The sequence below is a fragment of the Dermacentor andersoni genome, chromosome 1, assembly GCF_023375885.2.
Source record: "Dermacentor andersoni chromosome 1, qqDerAnde1_hic_scaffold, whole genome shotgun sequence".
Classification (NCBI taxonomy): Eukaryota; Metazoa; Arthropoda; class Arachnida; order Ixodida; family Ixodidae; genus Dermacentor; species Dermacentor andersoni.
The window spans coordinates 340,532,467-340,550,006 of record NC_092814.1 but is presented as its reverse complement, the minus strand read 5'-3'; the positions used below and the strand labels follow the sequence as shown (position 1 = coordinate 340,550,006).

Here is a 17,540-nt window from a genome sequence, read left to right as displayed (position 1 = left end):
TATGATAGCGTTGTACAGTAAAAGTTTGCGCGCGCATATCTGCACTTCACGCCGGCGCGCCGGTGTCGACCATCGCGGTTTTCCAAGTATATAGGTGCTATATACACACCGTTTTTTTCATGGGCGCCACCATATTGCTACGCAGTGGCGCCAAGGTCGATCCAAATAGGTCGCGAAGCTTCGGGCGAAAAGCGGTTCAGTACAGATTGTCACCGACATCAGGTTATGGGAGCAGCGATTGAAGCGCGACTGTGTTTGGAGGGAACAAACATTGGGAAAGAAAAAATAGCTTTTTTTTTTTTAAGTTCTAGCGAGACACAGATTCATTCAATGAAAATAAAATTCCTGGTCAATTTTATATATTCGTGACGAGTAAGAAAATACAAGTTTATTCCATTTTATTATTATTAATAAATGTATCTATTTTCAGCGCCCATCGTTAGAGGGGCCGGGCCGTTGACGCCACTATCTCTCGCAATGCAATGCACGTCTTGAAATGGGCAGAAAGGCGCACTCGTAAAGTTCACATGATGAAATACGCCCCCCTCACAGTTTGTGCTTTCTTGCCTGTCGAAGTTTGTCTGAATTTGGTGACGCGGGTAGCTTCATCGCTTCTTAATCTGTTCAGTCAAAAGTAGTGAGTTACGACCGCCAGATAATTGTGTAGTTTTCTTGCGACTGCGCCGGCCGACGGGCTTGGCGTCCGACGATAGTACCAGCACTCTATACCTAAAGCTCTCGTCGGCCTCCAAAGAAAGTATGTTCTGTGCAGGGGTGCGATTTCGACAACCGTACGGCTGGCCTTTTACTGCATCGTTTTCCGCGCTGAAAGCTCGAAACGCCCATCAAGTCGAATGGCGGGGCATTTGAATATATAGCTCCAAAAGCAGGCCAACAAAACAAATTTCGCGCCTCCGAAAACAAAATGACGTCACTTCTGCTTTTAACGGACATGACGTCGCATTATTTTTTCTTCCACGATGGCGCTAAGCCTCATGAACCGCTAGAGTTACTGTATATGCTACCACAGGTAGCTACCTGTGGTAGCATATACAGTAACTCTATGAACCGCCGATGGAGCGCCAAGTTTTGAACGTATGGGTAGGGTCCCTAGAAATACTTGCTAGTCTAGCGTCCGCCGGCTGCGGCGAGGGCTGCTGCTGAATGATCGCCGCGGTGGCGCTGCGAGCAATCGGCGTGCCATGCCAACCGCGGCGTCTGCTCTAGACGCGCGCGTCTCGCCCCGCGAAACAAATTCACTGCGCGTGTTGATTTGCCTTGCGCATGCGAATGCACTGTTTTTTTCTTTGATTTTAGCTTAGTCGTGGTTTTTCAATGTGCACTTCAGTTATTGGCGTAGCGGCGCAAACGATTTTTTTATTGCGAAAAATTTTGGGCACGGTACCCCAGAGTCGAAGGTGAAACGAACCCGCTTATTTTTACATCATATTCTCCTTTCTGAATACTGCTGCCCATCCACGTATTATAATACCGCCTTCTGAGGAATTTAAATAAAAATTCCTTGCATCAAAAACATTACCCAGGATTCTAAACCCCACGACCGTGTGTGCGCGCAACAGTGCGCTATTGACAGCGCCGTTTTCATTCATACTGTTGATCCGATCTCAACTTCTACGGACTATAAATGAAGTTAGAAGGCAGACTGAGCACTGGAAACTTCTAGATGCACGCACAATTAAAACACGTAAGATGAGAACCTGAGCCCTGTAAATCACGTGCTTTATAGGCAAACTGCAGGAACGCATTCCTTAGTGCTTAGGCAACCGTGTTACAGAAGTAATGAACACAAGCATGCATTCTAAGTAGTTGCTTCGAATCACGTGCTTGGTAAAGTACCATGCTATGTAGGTAACACGTGCTGTCAGGGAAAAGATACCAAAGGATCACTAATGTAATGCACAAAATAAAAATCGTTGTTGAACCCATTTATTTTCATCAATTTGCACTCAGGCTGCCCACATTTTTGTTTTCACCACCTACTGGCATCTTCTCATCTTTAACAGCTTCAGCTGCTCTTTCTTAGCTGCCCTCTCAACATTGATAGACTTCGTGTAGAAGCGCAGGCGAAGCAGAATATAAAATTTCATTATGCCATTAACAATTTCACCTCCATGTTTCACGCAGGCCAGAGACGGAACATTTACATGTGTTAAAAAATCAGCGAAGTCAACAATGCTTTTTTCGTGCAACTTATTCAGACTAAAATAAGTAGTGAAGCTTTCTTCAAGGCGCCAGACGGATGGAGTAAGCCACCATTATCAAAAAGAGAGAGAGAGGAAAGGGGAAAGGCAGGGAGGTTAACCAGAGAAAAAGATCCGGTTGGCTACCCTACGCTGGGGAGAGAGGGGAGGGGGAGGTAAAGTGGTAACAAAGTAGAGATAAGGAAATGAAGGAGCATAGACACACAATCACAATCGGTCACTGTCACCGAATACTGTCATCGCACAGCACAGTGACACTTGAAGCACTGTCAACATCTGTTCAGGCTACAGCCGCCTGTCCAATTCTGTCGCCCTCAAAAACCGCAACAGTGCACTCGTCGCCCTCTGCTGCGAAGGCTTATGATGGCGGTATTTTAAAATAAGTTCCTCTGTGAGAGGTGTTTGGTCAAAGCGCGCTATCGCGGTTGCGAGTGATTGTCTCTGTAAATTGTATCGAGGACAGTCACAAAGAAGGTGTTGAAAAGTCTCCTCGTCACCACAGTCGTCACACGAGGCGTCGTCGGCCCATCCAATTCGGTAAGCGAAAGACTTGGTGAAAGCCACCCCTAGCCATAGTCGACAAAGCAGGGTAGCTTCACGACGGCAGAGTCCAGGTGGAATACAAAGGCGTAGAGAGGAGTCAAGATTGTGGAGTCGGTAGTCGTGAAAACTTCCAGCGTTCCACAAGGAGAACGTGATGTCACGGCTGATCATTCGAAGTTTTCGAGCGGCATCTGTCCTTGATAACGGTATCGGCTCCTCTTCGTCCCCTTGAAGAGCCGACCGAGCAGCGTTATCAGCGTGTTCGTTCCCTATGACTCCGCAGTGACTTGGAAGCCACTGAAATGTCACGTGGTGTCCTTTCTCAGTTAAGGTATGAATGAGTTCTCTAATCTCAAATACCAGTTGTTCGTGTGGTCCGCGCCGCAGGGCCGATAGCAGAGATTGCAGTGAAGCCTTCGAGTCACTGAATATTGACCATCTTCGAGGTTGTTCTTGGCTGACGAGACGAAGTGCAGCGCGAAGGGCTGCAAGTTCCGCGGCCATCGGTGTCGTTGGGTGACATGTCTTGAAACTGATGGTGGTGGCTTTCGCTGGGAAGACCATGGCTCCAGAGGAACACTGGAGAGTTGCCGATCCATCAGTATAAATATGTACGTGTTCGGCGTACCTCTCGTGCAAAAGGAGCAGAGTTAGTTGTTTAAGAGCAGGTGATGACAGCTCAGATTTTTTCCTGATTCCTGGTACGGTGAGGTGTACTGCGGGTCGAGCCAAACACCATGGAGGAATCGATGGCTTAGTTGCGGGGGTGAAGCCTGATGGGAGGCAGGTATAATACTTCGAAATCGTAGTACAAAATGCTGCCTGCGGCCTTTCTGACGGTAGTGTTGCCAGATGGTGGGAACAGGCACGGGCAACGTGCCTAATATGCACTCTCAACACCCACCATTATCAAAGTTTGCAGTGAAAGCTGCAGCCTGATCATTTTCTATAGCCACTGCTTTTTCACTCGTCAGGGCTGACGCACACTCTATGCAATGACTTTTTTTCAGTGCTTTTCTAGCTATGTAGCCTGAGATATAATAAATTAACATCTCGTGGCTTTTCCCTGTCACACAGGCACTGTGGTCAGACGTAATACTTGTACGTGTAGCACACGAGACCAATGTAGTTTCTGCCTCATTGAGCGCTCCTTTATCAATAAGGCTGTCGAGAATAGCCAGCATATTCTCGCTGCTTGGGTGTTCCTTAGGCACTGAAACTCGCACAAGTTTCTATCCTTCCTCTTCCGGGGCAGAGGTTTCGAGATATACTTTGGGGCGTCAGGAAACAGTGTAGGAACAGCATCATTCGCGAGTCGCGGCACATCCCGGGGAATTTCCACTTCCTTGCCCTGAATCACAGTCTTGAAACTTCGCTCAATGAAACACGGTTCGAAGTGTCGCTCGCAAACGACACTAGCTTCGTCGAGCACTCTGTCGCCGCGCTTCATGTTGCGCTCCCACTGTCGCCTCTTTTCTGCGTCCTTTGGTGTCCTGAAGAGAGAGCACTTCACCTTGCAGGAACGGTAGCCGCTCTTGCATCCCGGCACGAAACACGTGCTGTCGCGTTTGTCACGTTGCTTAGACATGACGTGATCGCACATCTATGAGCGCACGCACACCAACACACACGCAAGTTAGCGTTCACGTATTTGAAAAAAAAAAAAAAAACAGTATTCTGGGCTTGCGACCAAAAAGCAGCGCGCAACGCTTCCGCAGCCACGGCAGGCACCGCACGACCGTCCCTTTAGGCACAACGCTCCGATTGTGTGCAGCGAGCGCCCCCTGCGCATTCATCCGAGGCGCAGCCAACCGGTTTCGTGGGGAGCTCCGCGCGAACGGCAGACTAGCAAGCATTTCTGACCCTAGTTATGGTGGCTACCCTAGTATGGGCTCCTATGGAAGCTTCGCTACCAGGTATATTTACCTTGGTGGCGCCATCTATGGGCAGTCGGCATGCTGGCTTGGGCGAACGCTCCGTCTTGCGTGGCAGGTATACGCTCGGCGGTAGTTTCTGGCGTTTGTCTTCGCGCTCGTGCGGTCTATTTAGTATGACGTGGCGTCTTCTACGTGGAAAACGGTTCTGTGAGACGTGCTCAAGTGGTTTAAGTCGGTATGGCCGAAGTTTCTGCTGGCGTTGAGACGGGCGGCGCACGCATCGCGATGTGTGCGCGAGTGTTTGAGCCTAAAATCAGCCTCGGAGATCAATTCTGCATTTCTGAATGTTCCATTTACTAATGTGACCTTATTGCAGTATTATCCTCTAGTTCTAAGCTGCGGTTTAGGGGCAATGAAACATACGCGACGATCCTAACAGCTTGGGTACCGTTCTGCTACGATAGGAGCTGTGCTGTTATACTTTGACAAGCGTTCAAAATGTTAGCTGCAGATTACATTGCGTTACTACTTGGTTCGGTGGATGAAGTTTCCACCCATGAATAAAATAGTTTTGGCTAGTAAAAACGGCCTACCCTACAGTATGAACTGTACTTGTCCAGCAAATCGACCGTTTACGAACTGCGCGAGCGTCCTAAGCAGCGGTAGGTTCTGGATTACAGATATCTTTGTTCTACATGGCGCATGGTCCAAGCATGCGGCATCAACGTTTATAGATCTATAAACGTTGTGCGGCGTGACTATGCGAGCTCCTATTGGGCGTTAGCCTGTTTTCTCCTTTTTCGAGAAAGAGGACGATAACCGAATTTTTTTTTTTTTTTTTTTGGTTGTGTTCGTTCTGTTCTCTACTAAGCACTCACACGTATTACGGAAAGTTCGTCCTCAAAAATAGCCGTCGCATTCTTTTTATGCGATCCCTCTCAGATGTTATGGCTTTACGGGCAATGCCGAATCACATAGCTTATATACGTATCATGCTGGTTCACCAACCGCAGTGATCGCTGTGTTGAGCAGCGCCATCGGCCTCATGCAGAAAGGCTAGCGTAGACTGATTTCAGGCCTACTAGATTTGAAATGCGTGAGAACGATGCCGGTGTATAACAAATATTTGATAGCGCCTGCCGCTTTAATGTTTCGTAGTTGCCTTAGGTTGACCGTACACGAGCATGCGCTCTTATATTTCATGTTTTTAGTCCCTACGCCAAGCGACCAGATAGCGAGCAGATTTACCATTTCATGTTGGTAATACAGAGACATCGGTTCTCTTCGTTGAATTAAAACCGATATAGGCAAAAAGGTTCACAACACATACACCCCGGCTGATAATGCTGATAATGCATGTCACATGTTTGCGCCCCCAACAGATATTTCCGCGTACTATGCATCGGTAAGATGCATAAGAAGGCTTCCCTGACGATCTTATATGAACGGACATTGCGTAAATTTCACAGAGTACGATCTAAAACATCAAGTAACCGTTCCGCAGCACGCGACAGCAACACTTTCAAGCAGCGCCGCGCCGGATCGCCCAAGCCAGAGAGGAGGAAAAGCTCTCCGCGCGCCCTTTCCTCCTCGCCCGAAGGAACAGTCTATATCAGTGACGCACAGCAAAGGGCAAAATTAAGTATTTCAAGTTGCGCTAAATTAAGCTGCGCTACGTACGTCCACGTCCTGTCCTTCCCTTAAAATCGTCAGTGTAACACTAAGCGCAATATAATCATGAACGTCCACCAATTAGCCCCCTTCATTGCTTTACTAAAAATTAAGTAATCTTTTTAATACCACTTGCGTTGTAAAATGCAATGAAATGAATTTTACTGCTAAAGTTGACGTTTTTTGGAAATCCCGCGTGATTGTACGGACATTTTTGTGAGAAACCGAAAATATAGGTCGACGACCGTTTTTTTTTTTTTGTCATGAAGTTTGTCACTAATTATGCTAACTTCGCATTCAGGTGTAAAAGTCCAGGCATAAAGACGAACCCACCAGGTGACTTAGGTGATTATGCAGCACGCAAGCCCAGAAGTCAGGCAACGGTTGGATGGATGGATGTTATGAGCGTCCCCTTTGGAACGGGAAGGTGGGTTGCGCCACCAAGCTCTTGCTATTATGACTGCCTAATGAATGTCCTACCTAGGTTTAAAAAAAAGAAAAAAAAACACGACGAATTCCCACAACCAAATTTTTTTACCCCTATTCTGAACTTTGTTTTTGTACGTCTCCGTTTTTTTTTTTTGTCATTTTAATACTTTTCTTCCACCAATCTTCCAATCGCCTCTTACTAATCTCTACTGCGGACATGTTCACTTTCACCCTGCTCTCGCTGAATTCAAGGGCTTACAAGGAGTCCATTGGTGCCTAAACCGACCAATTACAATCGGAACGCTCGCGTCTTCTACTGCAAGCCGGCCTCCGCTACAGTGTGACAACCAGCTATGACCGCTGGATACATGACAACAGATTCCACAAAACACTGCTTCGATTCATACACAACACAGGCCTCACAGCACACATATAATACACATATACACTCCAAGAATTATGCCTTAAGGGCAAGTCTTTATCGCAATAAAAAAAAAAAAGGTACGGGTGTGCGATGTGCCATAGTAGAGGGTAAAAATAAAACCCAAGCTCGTTCAAAACCTATAAAAGATAAAAAGAAATGACTTCCAGTTAAGTACGGGTGAGCAAGAACAGTGAGAACAAATATCAACGCATAATAGATCAAATTGCAAACGGTAAAAGTAAACAAAACGAAAAAAAAAACCATCAAAAACGACAACAAAACGGCGCAACAGGAGAGCACCAGAACGTGTTTCGACATTAGAGTTTGTAGATCTTGTAGATTGTAGATGTGCATTGCTAAGGGCTTTGCCTTTTCTTTCGCTTTTTTTTCGTTTTTCCTCTTTTGTTATCACTTTTAACACTGCACAGGAGCAGAGGTGTCGTATGTATTTCTTTTTGTACCCCCCCCCCCCCCCCTGTAATGCCTTGGCGCTGTGGGTTCCTTAATAAATAAATAAATAAAATTGTGGAAGCACGTTCCACTCCGCGAAAATCCCGCGCAAGTAATCAAGCACATAGGTATCGAGCACACAGTCAAAACAAATTATAAAGGGAAGAACAAGGAACCTTTACAAAACAGTGTGAACACATTACAGCACACAACATCCGATGAAACGGCAAGAGGTTTGTGTATAAGAGAAATTATAGTGAAAACAAAATACAAGGCCGCTGGGCGTGCGTCCCCGATGTGACGCAATTGGCGAAATGCAATTATTTTCATCTTCTCATCTTCAAATGTTCTAGCTTTCCTTTCTTTGCTGTCCTTTCATTATTGAAAGACTTCGTGAAAGACCGGAGACGCAGAAGAGGTTGTAAACCCACCCGCGCCAACCCGCCGCGGTGCATGCAGGCCATGATGCAGGCAGCCGAGCAGACGACAGCGAAGAGCGTAGCAGTACGAGATAGGGTGCCTCGATTTAGCGCGCCGCTAAATCGAGGCACCCTAGTAGGAGACTGCTCGCAGCGCCCTGCGCGCTTTCATTGAAAAAGCATCCCGCCCGCTCCATACGGCGCGGCGCGCGGACGGCAGACTGGCCAATATTCTAGGGACCATAACCCTACTATAGTCAACTAGAAGGCTTTCTATTTCTATAATATAGTTCACTGTAACCCTACTGACGGCAGCAAATGGTGGTGATGGCGTATGCAACGTCACCACTCCCCCGATTGGATGGCGGGAGATTTGAATTTCGAAAAAGGTATTCGGACCCTTCAGATGCAATTTTCTCGTAATTAGTACGATGTCTTTTCCTGGCATGAAACAAGCGCTGCGAGGTTTCTGGAATGGTATTTAGACATTCCACGTCGACTTAGCATCAGCCTCTAGTGTCCCTTTAAGAGAAAGGACATTACCCGAGGTATATGTAAACTGGAAGCGAAACCTTCATAGAAGCCCACATGTCAAGGAAATGGCGGCTCGTTGCAACCGCAGCGTGATTGCATGATAAAGGCCCGTCCACGTTACGGGCACGGCAACTCGCCGCACGCCGTTTGCCGTTCGCGGTCCCCCGTGCGACGGCGGTTTTGCTCGCGAACGGCGAGATTCCCTAGCCGTAGGGAGGATGGGCCCGGAACTCATTTGTTCGGCAGCCGTACAATTTCTTTCCCTATGGCGGTACGGCGAAGTGGCCAATCAGCGACCGAGGAGTGCTCTGGACCGACGGCACCTTTCGCCAATGAATGCCGTGCGCCAAGTCGCGCAAAATTTGAGGTGAAGCGCACGCCACTCTTGAACACGCAAGGAAATGAAAAAAAAACTCGGATGGAACCGCCGCGTTCAAACAAGCAACGCCATTCCACATGACATGATAGCCGGTTTGCGTCTTGCGCCAGAATCGCTGGTTGGTAGGTCACAAGGGCCAATTGTGAAATAGAAAACAAAATTAACATTTTCTTGGTGCAGCAAAAAATATTTGAAACCAAATATTTGCTCGTATGACAGTATTCCGATAAAAAATTTTCGAACACTTCCTTTTTCACATAGGTTTTCTAGTTTGAATGTTCGTCCTCCCCCCCCCCCTCACCTAGTCATGCTTCAGTCGTGCACCACTAACTGATACATCTCTGGCCGATAGGTTTTGGCACGCTTGTCGTTCCAAACTTCGCGACCTATTTAGATGGACCTTGTACTTACGTACACACAGATTGAATCGGGCCGACTGCGAAGACTAATGTAATCTCCATGGGTGGTCTGGCAATCTTCAATGTGCCAGCATGTGAAATGAAGTAGAAACAAGTCTCGTTCAATGCTATTTGCTATTCAGATCGTATGCGAGTCCTGAATTCACTATTAGATATGATCGAATAGTCGTTTCTGTTCGAATGTAACTCGTAACAGCACTTTTGAATTCTCGCGGGCGTGTGCGATGCACGTGCAAGGACCGTTCCGAATGATTTTTCTGCTGGCGATTCGCGGCTGTTTCGCGGAGGCCCACAAGTTCCTGAGCGAATCAACGCACGGAGTTTGATAATTTCTGCATAACGCGTACCCAGCTATCAGTCAATATAACCGCCATGTTTTGGGGCAGCCTGTAAATCATCATCATCATAATCAGCCTGGTTACGCCCACTGCAGGGCAAAGGCCTCTCTCTCCCATACTTCTCCAACTACCCCGGTCATGTACTAATTGTGGCCATGTTGTCCCTGCAAACTTCTTAATCTCATCCGCCCACCTAACTTTCCGCCGCCCTCTGCTACGCTTCCCTTCCCTTGGAATCCATTCTGTAACTCTTAATGACCATCGGTTATCTTCCCTCCTCATTACGTGTCCTGCCCATGCCCATTTCTTTTTCTTGATTTCAGCTAAGATATCATTAACTCGCGTTTGTTCCCTCACCCAATCTGCTCTTTTCTTATCCCTTAACGCTACACCTATCATTCTTCTTTCCATAGCTCGTTGCGTCGTCCTCAATTTAAGTAGAACCTTTTTCGTAAGCCTCCAGGTTTCTGCCCCGTACCCCGTATTCCGGAATAATTTATTGGACCATCAGGGACTCTAACGTGCACTTATATCTAGCCACAAGAGCGTTTTCGCATTTCGCTCGCATCGAAATGCGGCCGCCGTGGCCGGGATTTGATCCCGAGACCTCAAGCAGCGCAACACCGAAGCCACTAAGCAACCACGGAGAGTTGAGCCGCCAATCGCTTCGGGGGTCGGAAAGCACCCGATTGTGCACTACGGCGACGAGCGACGAAACGGGCCGTCGCGAGAATAGATCGCTCGGTTCGCTCGTCGCCTGCAAGCGCTATGAGCGACTAGCCAAATAGAGCGAGGCCGGAACGAATGTAGTACTATCGTGAGCAATATGAGCAGGAACACGCGAGCGCGTGGGAAATAGCCTCGAAACCGACGTGGGGCGATGCGTTGCGGCCGCTGTAGGAAACAAAGTGGAAAGGGCGCCGCGGTTCCGCCAACTGTCGGCACTCCCGCCTCACTAGCGTTGCTGCGTAACGGCACCGGATTGCATGTCACCGGGCGCTAGCGATGATAAGGCGGTTATGGCATGCAGAGCGTGGACCGCGCTGTCTGTAGTTCAGCGCAAAATACCGCTGTTAACCTTTTTTGTTCCTTTTTTCTTTGTCTGAGTGTGCGTATGTGGAGCGGTCAGACCCGACTCTTAGATATTTGCAAGCATGCGACAGGGAATATTTTCTGGCCGACTTCTTAAAAGGTCTATCGTAAGGCCAGTCGCACCTTTCATGGAAACGTTCGAATCTTTGATGAACAAGAAAAGAAGTAAAAACGCTACGTCACGGCCGACGCGCATCTTTAATTTCTTTTTCGTGGCAAATGCTTATAAGGGAGACCACGACTGCCCGCGGTTAGAAGCGCGTTTCAGCGTCCTGCGATGTCTCGAGTGCCGTTGAATAAGCGGGAAGAAGTCGTTGAGTTGTCGAAGAAAGCTTACTCGCAGCGAAACATTGCTGCCTTGACGGGCTGCCGGTTGAACACAGTCAACAGGATAGTGCAGGCGTACCGAGATGAAGGACGCATTAAGGATGCGCCGCACGAGAGGCGACCTCGCGCCACGTCGGCGGATCAAGACCTACAAATTGTTGCTGCAGTCAACGAGAAGCCATTTCTAAATGCGAAGGAGGTGCGCAGTACTCTTGCCCTGGAACATGTAAGCGACAGTACGGTGCGGCGAAGGCTAAGGGAAGCCGCCCTCCGTAGTCGTATCGCTGCTCAGAAGCCCCTTCTCACAGTTGCCAACAAGACTGCTCGCCTAAAGTTCGCTGTCGATCACCGCAGCTGGAAGGTCGAGGATTGGAAATATGTCATCTTCTCTGATGAATCTACGTTCTCAAGCCGCTGGGACCAGCAGAGAAGAGTGTGGCGCATGGAGAATACGCGCTTCTCTCCGCAGAACGTCAAGCAGGTGGCCGCAAGTGGACGCACGTCAGTAAACGTGTGGGCGGCTATTTCGCGGGATGGCCTAAGTCCCATTGTAAGAATCCCTGGGAGATTTACGAGTTCTGCATATTGCACATTGCTGGAGCACGAGATGATCCCCTATGCACTGAATGGTCCACACCCGGATGGGTATTATCTATTCCAGCAGGACTTGTCTCCCGTTCACACAGCAAAGGTCGTGGCACGTCTTTTAGGCGAACTAGGGGTAAGGAGCTTGGAGTGGTGTGCGAAGGGTGCAGACATGAACATCATAGAACATGTTTGGGCACGTATGAAGGCTAACCTTTCAAGACTCTCCTTGGACTCGACGACCAGTGATGAACTGTGGGAAGCCATAAAGCGCGAGTGGAAACATCTTCAAGATGACAAAGCCTTCATCGAGGCTCTCTACGTGTCTCTGCCAAAAAGAATGGAGGCCGTCATTCAAGCAGGCGGAGCCATGACCCGTTATTAACGCATGAAGCCTGCAAGGAAAGGTCAAGCTGTAACACTGATGTATTGGGATACTTTTTGTGTGGATGAAAATTTTGTTACCATTAAGCAATCGTCTAATAAAACCTTTAAATTCACTGCTGCGTACAACTTTTCTTTGTTCACAATAACCGAGACATAGAAAAACACGCATAACAAAACAACCCTGCTTTTTCCTGCGTGCGAGCGCTATTACAGGCGCCACAGTATCACGCCGGTATCATTGCGATACGTTCCGCAAGTATGATAAAAAGAGAGCTAGAGATATTTTGCGCTCAACTACAGACAGCACGGTCCACGCTCTGCATGACATAACCGCCTTATCATCGCTAGCGCCCGGTGACACGCAATCAGCTGCCATTACGCAGTAACGCTAGTGAGGCGGGAGTGCCGACAGTTGGCGGAACCGCAGCGCCCTTTCCACTTTGTTTCCTACAGCAGCCGCAACGCATCGCCCCACGTCGGTTTCGAGTAAAGGGGCTTTAGTTTCGAGTAGAGTCACTGGAAAAAATTTCAGAGTACCGCAAAGGTCGGGATTTGACTGGTAACACTGAGCGGCCACCGCCATATACCTTCGAAGCCGACTGCGTCGCGTGGAGGCCGCCGTGTTGGAAGAGCTTTATATTCAGTGACACATCGGGTTGAGTGTTTAATGAAGTACAAGCACTTTGTGCCCGGAGATGATAGTTGCTAAGAACGAAAAGAAAACGTTATTTTGTGCGAAGTAACGCAGCCGGCGGTTGTTTTGCACTCCGATAGTGTTTACTGCTGGAACTGTGCTACGATTGTGGGCAGCAGCTTAGCGCTGCTATCGGGAGCTTATGCACGCGTTTCTTTTCCCTTCCGCGGAGCGAGCTACGTAGGAGACATTTCGTCACTTCGAGCCGGAATGAGGCAAGCTTGTGCTTTTGGGCATGAACATCGTGGACCGCCGTCGGCTTCTATTGAATGTTTCCAAGCAGGACGAAACTAACACCTGACAGTGTCATCGGCACGTACGTTCATTGTATAATTTCACAAGCTAAATCGGATACATTTGTTTAGTTTGTAATCGGATACCGCGCGTTCTCGACTCTGCCCGGCGACTTCGTCCGCCGTATACACACGACACACTGCGACTGCCGTGTGCGCACCGGTGTTTGGCCGTGATCATAAGACGATATGTGCGCAGCAGGCGTAAAAACCAACTTCGATTACCATTTTGCGCACTAAATCTTGTGGAAGGCCAATATGAGCCATTTGCGTTATTACAGCAACGTATATGTACTTCTGTACACTGATAATGCGCGAGAGTTTGCTACATTGCAATTTATGAACGCGGCTGTCTAGTGCGTCCATGAGCGGCTACTCTTAACTTATTTATGACTGTTTTCTTAGACTGCCAAGATATGCTGCCTGTGTAAAAAGAAAGCAGGAACGCCGGCTGGTGACGCAGCACTTTTTTTTTTCTAAATTACATGGGCGATGTATAAAATTCTTGTGCTTTCAGAGCTGTTTATGTAACATGCATAGTGACAGAGTGAAACTAAAGCTACTGGGTGTTCCGTTGTTTTGTATTTCTTGTTATGCATCAAGCACAACAGTATATGGGTATGTACCGTAGCATTTCAACACAAAACATAATATGTATGCTGACTTCAGTTATTGCATGTGCTCGGCTTACAAGCTCAGAATTTGAAGCATGTGTTGTGAATACCACCTGGCCATTGGTCTCAAGCTCGAAATGCCTATGTATAAATGACCAAAGGATAAGTGGAAAGAAGGAAGTATCATGGGCCTCGTATTGACCAGGTTTTTATTGACTGCGATCGTCACGATCTGCGAAAAACAAGTGCGATATGGGTCGAGTGACTCGAGGCGAGAGCGCGCGGAGAAATCATGCGAGTACCTGGTGCACGTGAGGACGTGGAATTCTCGCGCGACAAGTGTGCCTTCGCGTGCCACGAGCACGGAATAACCGCGTGTGTTGAGCAACAAACGCGTACACGTGTACCCGCGTCAAGCGTGCAATACGCGAACGATCCCTACAATGAATTCTATTTTCGTAGCATCGCTAACACCGCGTGCACTTCGCTTAAGTATCTTCTAAAACAGTGCCGAAAAGCACAAGCAAGGTATACTTATACCTCGCACACGCGGGTGTTTGTTGTAGGCTTGAAATTCTCCCGGCCGGTTCTGTGTCACCACGCAGAACGACGCTCTCGGTCATTTTTTCCGGCCGGAATCTAGAAAAAGAAGTCTTTCCAGACCCAGTTCGGTTGCTGCATCCGAAGGCGCAGCAGCCAGGCACGATTTCCTTGCAACCAAAGGCGAGCGCGACAATCGGAACACAAAAAAACGTAGGGAACCTGCGCTGCCTGCGCTCTAACTCAGCCGGCCCGCCCGGCGCTTGGAAGGTGTATGGCGCCCCAGAGGTCACGTGGCACGGTTGGGCCAATGAACGCGCCGGCGGCGCGGGGAAAACGAATGCGGTACTCTGAAATTTTGATTTCTGAAGTGAAGGCGCTAAAAAGACGGAGGACAAAGAAGAAACACACACACACAGGGCGCTTCTTTGTCCTCCGTCTTTTTAGCGTGGCGCCCTGTGTGTGTGTGTTTCTTCTTTGTCCTCCGTCTTTTTAGCGCCTTCACTTCAGAAATCATGCTTAACCAACACGCCCAACTATCCATCCTAACTCTGAAATTTTTTCCCACGGAGGAAGGAAACTAAGGAGAGGCCCTGACGTCACTCTTTGTGAAGCAAAAGTGAAGCCGGAATTTGGCGTTGCTCATGGCGATGCTCCGCCTTTTGGGCCACCCTCCTCTCTTGTTTACATCTTTCGCGAAACCACGCCGCGCTGCGCGTGGTGTCGCGCGCGCTCGCGCAACATCTGGCAGAGCATGGTGCAGGTAACACAGCGCAACAAGACACGGTGACTAACGCAAACCCGCCCACTCAGCGCTTTTGCCACGGCCCGAAACCTACCAGAGCAACACGTGTGAGCGCTCAAAACCATAACAACGCCGCCATTGTGGCCCAAAAGGCGTGGCCATACAACAAAAAAAAATAAAATAAAAAAGCAGCAAAAAAATGAGAACCTACTACGTCATTTCCGCCACACTTTTCTCCTAGCGCGCGGAGGGGGTAGGGCCTCTCCTTAGTTTCCTTCCTCCGTGTTTTTTCCAGTGACTCTAGTTTCGAGGCTATTTCCCACGCGCTCGCGTGTTCCTGCTCATATTGCTCACGATAGTACGTACATCAGTCAAGTACAACCAATTGTCGCACGGAACGAGCAAGCGACTAAATTCTGATACGTGCAAGTGTAAGAACCTACTGCAAGTCCTTCAGAAATATTTGGTGCTGTTCTTTACAGTAAAACACACCAACTTAGATTAATAAAGCAAGCGTCCGGCCAGGTTCGGCGCGTGTTCGCTGCCCTCATACCGGCAACACTAGGGTGATGTCAAAGTCGTCGTCGTTCGCGTGGGGTTCGACTTGTAGGCGACGAGCGAACGTGATAGCCATCTCCATCGCGTCGCTTGTCGCGCGCAAGATCGCCTGCATACTTAAGCCGACGTGGCGTCGAACGCGGGCGCCTCAAAGCGCGCCGCGGCAGTACACATCGACGCGCATCGCAACACCGTGACGCAGGAAATGAACGAGCACAACACAGGTGTTGTCAAATACACGTAAGTATTACAGATGCAGTATCGCACACACCGTATGTAATAGTTAAAAGAACGCGCTCGAAATAGCGTGCTTGTGCGCGGTGAGCGAAGCGAAAGGAAGGCGCCAGTGAGGGTCGACACGCATGCGAAATCAAAAAGAATCTCGGGCGCAGTGCCATGACGAGAGACGCGGCGAAACGTCGCAGCAAAGCGGCCGACCAGCCGAGTTGTGCCACGGTTGGGCGCTAAGCAGAATAAAGAGACAGTGATCGCGTCGCCAGCAACGTGTGCCGCTAACAAGAGTGAACAGTCAGCGAGCGTCATGGCGACGCTGATTAGAGCGCAAATACTAACACTTGCCTGGCCGTTGTCGGGAGCGGCGGCACCGGCGACACGATCAATTTGCGACACAAGGCTCGACCGCTGGTGACCGATCTCGTTTCCTGCAGTCGAGTTTCTCCTTGAATTCTCCTCGAGCTGAGCTGAAGCACAGTGCAAGCAACGACAGGCAAACCGGCAAACTTCAACGAGTAGCAATCATAGAATAAAGAACCAACTTTGGTAGCCATGGTTACGGCAACGGCTCTGATCACTCAGCTCGGCAGCCCTATTCTATGGGCAGCCTTCGATGCGGCTGCCGGCCAATTGTGCCGGCTTACGTTACCACGTGACCTGTCACATGACATCCCTGCTGCGCCGGCGCGATTTGTTCCTTCAGCCAGAGCTGCTGCCATCATCTCTCCGTTTTTTCTCTTTCTTTAGCTGGTAATCTCTCTTTCCCCATGCCGAAGGCGGACGCTCTCGCGACAGCAAGCGCTGCGCTTTGCGTTTCGTGCGGAAGACAAATTATAAGCGCGCTCGCGCGCGGTATTCCGGCTTTAAAAAAAAAGTTCCTCGTAGGGATTTGCAGCGCTGAAAGTGTCGAGGCGTTATAGGGCAGCACCGAGTATACTTTGAGAGCAGGCTTGAGAGAGCGAGTGCAGATGAACCGGCGTCGGCTGAAAATTTGCAGAAAACGTGCGGCCGTCGCCACGAGGCTCTGCATCGTTTGGAGCAGAGGCTCACGTGTCTCGCCCCCCATACTGCGTAGTTCCCATATAGGCCACGAAAACCGTGGGATAGCACATAGCTTCGCCTAAGCGACCAAGACTCGGAAGCGGCGTGTTGCCGAGTCCGATCAGTAACAGAAATAGCTGGAAGCTCACTGCGTGCTGCTCAACCCCGAGTTAAAATGTTATGTGCAGCGGGAACGTGGTGCTCAGGAACACGCTTCAGCGAAGGCAAATGGTGGTTTAAGACATCGATGGAACTGTCACTCCTTACGATGATGCGGTACTTTGTTGCGCAAGGGATACATACGCCAAAGAGCGCCAAGCCAGCGCTCACGAGTCGTCAATGCAGAAATAAAAAGTAAATGTTAAATGTAACACCTCTGGAAAGACGCTTAAAAATCAGCCGCTGTAAAGTGCGTAAAATGTTTTTTTTTTTCTTTTAGACCATAGCCATACAGATTTTTCTTCGTTATAAATAGGCTGTGAGTGCAGCGAAAGTGGTGCTTTTTGCAGAGAAGTTCTTCGGCGTCGCGGATATACCTTGCCGCTATAACGCGAGTATGACAAGAATAATAATAAAAAATTATAATCTTTATTAGAGCCTTTCAGCTAGGTAGCTGTCTATATGGCAAACTTAGAAGCCGTCACTTTTTATAGCACCCTCATTTTTTTTTTTTTAATTCTCGCAATTTGCGCCTAATTCGAGATATCCATTATCGAATTTCAACG

The 17,540-nt window shown here is 48.8% G+C and overlaps 1 long non-coding RNA gene across 2 annotated transcripts in view; it reads right to left on the bottom strand.

Annotated features, from left to right (window-relative positions):
- Positions 1-16,388, bottom strand: part of LOC129381259 (uncharacterized) — a 105,473-nt gene extending 89,085 nt beyond the window's left edge. The window contains exon 1 of one of the 2 annotated variants that reach the window (XR_008609473.1): positions 16,114-16,388. This is a non-coding gene — a long non-coding RNA (uncharacterized lncRNA). The remainder of the gene's footprint in view (positions 1-16,113) is intronic. The other variant, XR_011891269.1, reaches the window with a different exon arrangement.
- Positions 16,389-17,540: the final 1,152 nt, after the last annotated feature.